A 7,856-nucleotide genomic window follows, 5' to 3' on the forward strand; every position below is an offset into this window, starting at 1 on the left:
CTCATCTATGGCCTAAGAGCAGGGCACTAAAGCATGCTCTGCCTGAGCAGAAATCCCCCTGCATAGCTGGTTTATATCCTCTCCCTTCTCTTGTTGCTTCTCTGTTCCCTTTATCACAAAGCCCCATATATGGTGGTGGTAAAGGAAGCTTGTTGGGAGAGATCTAGACTTCACCTAATTGTCGTGCATGTTAGTGTTAGTATATGTATATTAACTACTAAGCGTATCATTACCTGGTATCAGATTCAATTTTGTCAAATGGGATTTCTCCGTTACTTAAGATCCAGATATAGTAGGCTCAAACATCATGTGGAAGTCCAAAACCCTCAAACAATTTTCTGCAAAGTCTAGGGAAACTTACAGTCTCTTGCTCAACATGTCTTCAAGTTTCTTCTGCTTCCATGAGTTGTTTCTCTGTTCAAGGGAGAAATTGAAATTCAGTCTCTTTATAGAGTTACGCACACACACACTCTACTCATAGAGAACATTTTTGAAAGTAACAAAGTAAGCACAGGCTATTCATTATACTAGTTTTATTATTTTTATGCATACTCATTTTTTTTTGCTACTCATGTAACGTGGCTGCTTGCTCACAACGTTAAAAACTCAGAGGAAGCATTGGTCATGACATGTTGTAGCAGACTCCTCTGGCGCCCACATCACATCCCTTGGCTCACCTCTGAGACAGTGCTGACTTACCTTGTGTGCATAGCAGCCTACCCCAAGACCCTGCCATGCATCTTTCTGCATTCTGCTTTCTTGGGCATCACTGGAGCTCCCCAGAATGCAGGGGAGTTTGTATTTCCTCATCAGGAGAAATCCTCAATCAATGGAGAATGGATGTCCAGCCTCCCAGCTTCCAGGTGGGCTGTTATGGGAGGCATTTTTCATCCGTCTCAGAGAGTGGTCCTTATAGAAGTGAGCCCCTGCTGCCGACAACAGCAACTTTGATAATATGCCCTTTGGTTTGTCCTCCTGTCCTGCCTTTCTCCCTTCACTGTCATTCTTGCTCCCTCCCCATTAAACTACCTGCGCCCAAATTGTTCTGCTTTTGGGAGAACATGTCTTATACTAGTGTTTGATATAACTACTTAATTTTAGTGTTGTGATTTAAATTTGTATGTATGAGCTGTCCCAAGTCTTAGTTATTGAATCTTCTCCTATCAGCTATGGATTGGCTAAGGGGACAAGGCAGAGTGAAGGAAAGAATGTTGCTAAAAGTGCTAGAAGCTACATCTTGAAAACATGTTCAAGAGGTCAGAACTGGGACAATTCCAAAGAAGTTATGGATACAAGGGTGAAACAAGTGGGCTGGGGTCTTTAAAAAAACAAAACAAAACAAAACTGTAGTCCTTCCGAACAAAAGCTTATATGCCCTCCCCCACCCCCCAAATAAGAACTAAAGATATACTCTTTGGAGAGACAGAATAGCATAACGCTTAAGAGCATAGACCTGGAGCCAGGCTACATTCACTCAAATACTGCTTCTGCTGCTTACTGTGTGAACTTGGGTAGACTACTTACCTTCTCTGTGCCTCAGTCTCCTTTTCTGTAAAATACCTGCCTGTAAAATTATTACTTAGTAATAATACTTGCCTCATAGAGGTATTAAGAGAATTAAATAACAGTATGTGCTTGGAACAGTGCTTGGCACATAGTTTTCAAATTTTTTTTTAACTTTTTATTTTGACATGGAGTAGAATAAAGAATAATACAAAGCATATTCTATATCGTTCATTAACATTTCATAAATGCTAACATTTACTACATTTGCTTTCAGACTCTCAGGCACACCATTCTTCTCAACATCATACTGGAGGTTCGGCCAGAGCAATAAGGTGAGGAAAACAGAAAGAAAAAAAAAAAACTCTCTTTATTTGTGAATGTCATGTTTATGTCATAGGAAATCCTAAGGAATCTATTTTAAAAAGTAGAACTAATAATTGAATTTAGCAAGATCACAGGATACAAGGTCAATAAGTAAAAAACAATTGTATTTCTACATAGTAACAATAAACAATTGGAAAGTACAATTTCTAAAAATTGAGATATTCACAAATTCTTAATTTCAAAGTATTCAGTCCAGTGGCTTTTAGTATATTCATAAGGTTGTACAACCATCGCCACTATCTAATTCTAGAACATTTATAACACCTCAGAAAGAAACCTCATGTCTAATAGCAAACACTTCTCATTCCCTCCTCCCCCTAGCCTTTGACAACCATTAATCTACTTTCTTTATGGATTTGCCTGTTCTGGACTTTTCATATAAATGGAATCATACAGTATGTGTGGACTTTTGTGTCTGACTTCTTTCACTTAGCATAATGTTTCCAAGGTTCATCCATGTTGTAGCATCTATCAGTACTTCATTCCTTTTTACAGCGGAATAATATTCCATTATATGGATATACCACATTTTGTGTATTCATTCATAGGTTGGTAGACATTTGGGTTTTCCACTTTTTGGCTATTATGAATAATGCTACTATGAATATCTGTACACAAGTTTTTATGTGAATATGTGTTTTTAATTCTGTTGGGTATACCTAAGAGTTGGAAAATTAAATTTTAAAAATAGCATTTTGAATAGCATAAAAAGACATGAACTGCTTAAGGATGAATTTAACAAAATATATGCAATCCTTGTATACAGAAATCTATGAACATTGCTGAGAGATATTTTCAATATCTTGAAAAATATATTATGGATTGGAGGACTCATAATTGTTGCGGGTGATTCTCTTCAAATTTTTCTATAAATTTAATGCAACTCTAAATTCCCAAAAGTATTTTGATTTAGAAGTTGACAAGCTAATTCTAAAATATACATGGAAATGCAAAGTGCTTTGAATAGCCAAAATAATTTTGGGAAAGAATAAAGTTGTAGGACTTACACTACTTCTTTTCAAGACTTACTACAAAGCTTCAGTGAGCAAAACAGTACAGTACTGGCATAAGGATAGACAGAGATGCATGAAACATAAAAGAGGGCCCCAGGTATATCATCAATTGATTTTCAACAAAGATTCCAAGATAATTCAGATAATTAGGTGGGGAAAGGATAGCTTTTTAAACAAATCTTGCTAAAACAATTGCATAGTTGAATGGAGGAAAATGAATCTCAATCCTAACTTCATATATACACAAAAATTAGACTTACATGTTAAAGCTGAAACTGTCAAATGTCTAGAAGAAAACAGAGGGAAATCTTCACAATCTTGGGGCAATGATTTCTTGACAGGACACACAAAATAATGAACATAAAAGAAAAGCAGATAAATTGGACTCCATCAAAATTTGAAACTTCTGCATTTTGAAAGACACTGCTAAGAAAATGAAAAGGCAAGCTATGATCAGGAGAAAATATTTGCCAAACACATATCTGACAACGGACTTGTATCAAGACTATACAAAGAACACTTGTAACTCAAAAGTAAGAAGAGAAACTAACCAATTAAAAAATGGCCACAGATTTGAATGAACACTTGATAAAAAGAAGATATGCAAATGGATAATAAGCATGTAAAAAGATACAAAAATAAAATTTTTTTAAAAAAGATACTCAGTATCATCAGTCATCAGGGAAATGAAAATTAAAACCACAATGAGATACCACTACATTCCACCAGCGTGGATAAAATTAAAAGACTGTAACAGCCAGTGTTGGCAAGGATGTGGGAGCCACTGGAACCTTCATACGTTCCTGTTGGGAATGTGAAATGGTTCAACCACTTTGAAAAATAATTTGGTAGTTTCTTATAAAGTTAAACATACACCCATCTATTACCAGCAGTACTACTCTGAGGCACTTACCCAAAAGAACTGAAATTATATGTCCACACAAAGACTTGTAGATGAATGTTCATAGTAGCTTTATTCACAAATACTTACCAACAGGTGAATAAACAAATTGTGATATACCAATACAATGAAATACTATTCAGCAATAAATAGGAATAAACTACTGGTATATGCAACAACATTCTGCTGAGTAAAAGAAACCAGACACTAAAGAATATATGTCATATTATTTGATTTAGTATATAAAATTCTAGTATAGGCAAAACTAATCTATAGTGACAGAAAATAGGTTGGTGGTAGCCTGAAGCTGGAGAGTCAGGGAATTGATAGTAAAGGGGCAGATGGGAACTTTCTTCAGCTGGGATGATTGCTACTTGGGTGTCTACATTTGTTAAAACTCGTGGAACTGCTCGGTGAAGATGGCTCCATTTTATGGCATGTAAATTATACACGAATGAAGTTGTTATATGTGTAAAAATAAAATCAGAGAATACAAAAGTGCTCTTGGAAATTAAAAACATGACAATCTAAAAATTTTTCACTTAATAGAGTTAGAAGTTAAAGTATAAGAACTTATGCAGAAAGAAGAATGGCTGGAGAAAGAAATTGGAAATAGTGGATCAATCCAGAAAGTCCAATATTCAACCATTAGGAATCATACAAAAAGTAGAGAAAACTGAGGAGAAGAAAGTGGCAAAAAATTATACAAGAAAGTTTTCTAGAATTACGGGGCACAGATCTTCACATTAAAAGGAGGCACTGGTTGCCATGAACAATAAATGAAAACCAAGGCCCAGAATTGTGAATTTGAGATCACCAGGGATAAGAAAATTTGCAAGTTACCAGAGGATGGAAACTAGACCTCAGGAGACAAGAACAAAAACAGGGAGACCAGTGTTATGAGTGAATTGTGTCCTCCTAAAATTTTAGATGTCGAAATCCTAACCCTTAGTATCTCAGAAGTGACTGAATTTGGAAATAGGGTCTTTAAAGAGGTAATTAAGTTAAAATGAAGTCTTTAGGATGGGCCCTAATCAAATATGACTGGTATCCTTACAAGAAGAGGATATTAAGACAGACGCAGAGAGAGAAGACCGTGCAAAAACAGAGAGAAGATGGCTAATCCACAGGCCAGCTAGAGAGGCCTCAGAAGAAATCAACCCTGCCGACACTTTAATCTCAGACTTCTAGCCTCCAGAATTGTAAGAAAATAAATTTCCACCGTTTAAGAAAAAAAAAAAAAAAAAAGGTTTCAGAGGGAAATAAATATATCAAGGAATGGAATCAGAACACTGTTAAAGTTCTTAATGGCGATTAGATGCTAGAAGATGTTAGAGCAATATCCACATTATGCCAAGTAAAATGATTTTTTAACCTAGAACACTACACTTAGCTAAATTATAAATCAAGTGTGAGAGTAAAGAAAACATTCAAGGGCATGCAAGGATGAGGGATTTGATCCACTCTTTTCAACTACTTTTCCTTTGGGCGTGCCTTGGCCGGCTAAGGAATAGGACCAATTTCTCAAATTGTTCTCAATATTATAATCTCTGATATAAGTACTTTAATCTGTTTAATGCTGTTTAATGCTAGGAATTGTTGGAAAATGAACAAGAATGAAATGAAATGAAAATGGTAAATAATGAGACATTACAAAGTTTTCAAAAGCTGTAATAATACTACTATTAGGTGTTAACTCACGTTTACATAAAACTTTACAATTGAAAGACTTTTAACATGGTCAGAAGAAATGAAAGATCCTGTAGAGCAGCGGTCCCCAACATTTTTGGCACCAGGGACCAGTGGTTTCGTGGAAGACAATTCTTCCTCGGATGGTGGTGGTCGGGGGCGGGGTGGGGAGGATGGTTCAGGCAGTAAAGCAAGTGATGGGGAGCGACGGGGAACAGTAGATGAAACTTCAATCACTCGCCTGCCGCTCACCTTCTGCTGAGCGGCCCGTTCCTAACAGGTTCGTGTTCTGGTCCGCCGCCCAGGGGTTGGGGACCCCTGCTGTAAAGTAAGCGTTTGGCCTAGGGACTGGCACATGATAGATCCTTATGGTGGACACACCCTAAGGTGATCCCCAATGATCTCTCACCTCTTGTATTCAAAGCTTTGTAGAATCTCCTTCCTTAAGTGCAGGTAGAAACTGCGACTTTGTTCTAACCAACAGAATATAGCAAAGATAATGGGATGTCTCCCTTGTGATTATGTTACATTATATAAGGCTTTATTTTGCTAGCAGACACACTCTAGCAATCTATCTCTTGGCTTGATGAAATAAGCAGCAGTATAGAGGAATCCCATGTGGCCGGGAACTGCGGGCAGCTTCTAGGAACTGCAAGTGGCTTCTGGAGCTAAGGTTGGCCTCTAGCCTCCAGCCCATAAAGGCCTTCAATTCTACAGATGCAAGGAGATGAATTTTGCCAACAACCTGACTGAGCCTTAAAGTGGATTCTTCCATGATACAGCCTGCAGATGAGAACACAGCCTGGCCAACACCTTGAGTGCAGCCTTGTCAGATCCTGAGAAGAGGACTTGCTAAGTGGTGCCTGGACTCTTGACTCATAGAAACTGTGGGAAAATAAATGTGTGTTTGTTTGAAGCCGTTAGATTTGTGGTAATTTGTTATGCAGCGAAAGAAAACTACTACAGTGCTCAACAAATGTTAATTGATTTGAAATGTAAATGAGGTTAGGTCTACTGTTTAATCACCTTCTTTCTGACCATCCTCTTGGTTCTGCATTGTTTAACCCCTGCCCCACATCATCTGGTTTGTGACAAGAGATTCTGATTGATCTTGCTGCCTGCCTTGGGATGATTCTTGATGTCTGAAGTAGAGAGCTGCTAGTTTTTCTGCCCAATATCCACTTACCCCTGATTTAGTAACAGCATCATCTTCTTTTAGGGAACTGTCTTTCTCCAAATTCCAATCATGGTATGCCATCCTCTGGATACAGGGTGGGCACATGAACCAGGCCTGCCCACTCATTGGCCCAGCTAAGGTCATGTGACCCAAGCATGACCAGTTAGAATCTTGGTGGTAACCTGTGGGCTTTGGATGGGAGAAAATTGTTTCTCTGCAGTCACTAAGGAGGTATAATGTAAGCCTGTGGCTGTGCCTTCCCCTGAAAATGGAGAAAGCCTGTGGGCAGCAGGACAGCGTTAACACAAAGAAGCAAATTTTAGAACTTGAGATATTAAGTCCCTGAGGACTGTTCCAACTGTAGACTTCCCAGTTTTGTAGACCAGTTTGAATTAAGTTTTTGTGACTTTCAACTAGAGTTCCGACTTATATAGCATCTTTTAGACTCTGCCTCCTAATCTATTTACCAGTGCCCCTGACATCATTTCTTCTGGTCCCTGAGTGAGAAAAATACGCGGAGTCAGCAATGGACTTGACACTCCTGCATTATCTTTGTAAGGACATTTCTAATCACCCTCACCTTCCAAATCTCTGTGGTTTTAGCCCTCAAAATTCTCCTTCTTAAGCATATTTAATAAGCTGTTGTTAGGACAAGTTCTATCTTTAGATGAAATGTGGCTATTCCACCTAGCTTTTTAGAGTTTGTGTCTGTTTCATTATCTTGTCACAGCAATCAAAATCTAGGAGATATATACATATATTTTATAACATTTTTTTTAGAGATTCATATATTGGTTTTTTTTTTTTTTTGGCTGCGCTGGGTCTTAATTGCTGCGTGCGGGCTTTCTCTAGTTGCGGCGAGTGGGGTCTACTCTTTGTTGTGGTGCACGGGCTCTTCACTGTGGTGGCTTCTCTTTGCTGTGGAACACAGGCTCTAGGCGTGTGGGCTTCAGTAGTTGTGGCACACAGGCTCCATAGTTGTGGCTTGTGGGCTCTAGAGCACAGGCTCAGTAGTTGTGGCACATGGGTTTAGTTGCTCTGCGGCATGTGGGATCTTCCCAGACCATGGCTCGAACCCACGTCCCCTGCATTGGCAGGCAGATTCTTAACCACTGTGCCACCAGGGAAGTCCGAGGATATATTTTTGAATTTCTTGAAATTTTACTTATAGACTTCACCTAGTTAA

Source organism: Balaenoptera acutorostrata, chromosome 9 (assembly GCF_949987535.1).
Source record: "Balaenoptera acutorostrata chromosome 9, mBalAcu1.1, whole genome shotgun sequence".
In the NCBI taxonomy this organism is placed as follows: Eukaryota; Metazoa; Chordata; class Mammalia; order Artiodactyla; family Balaenopteridae; genus Balaenoptera; species Balaenoptera acutorostrata.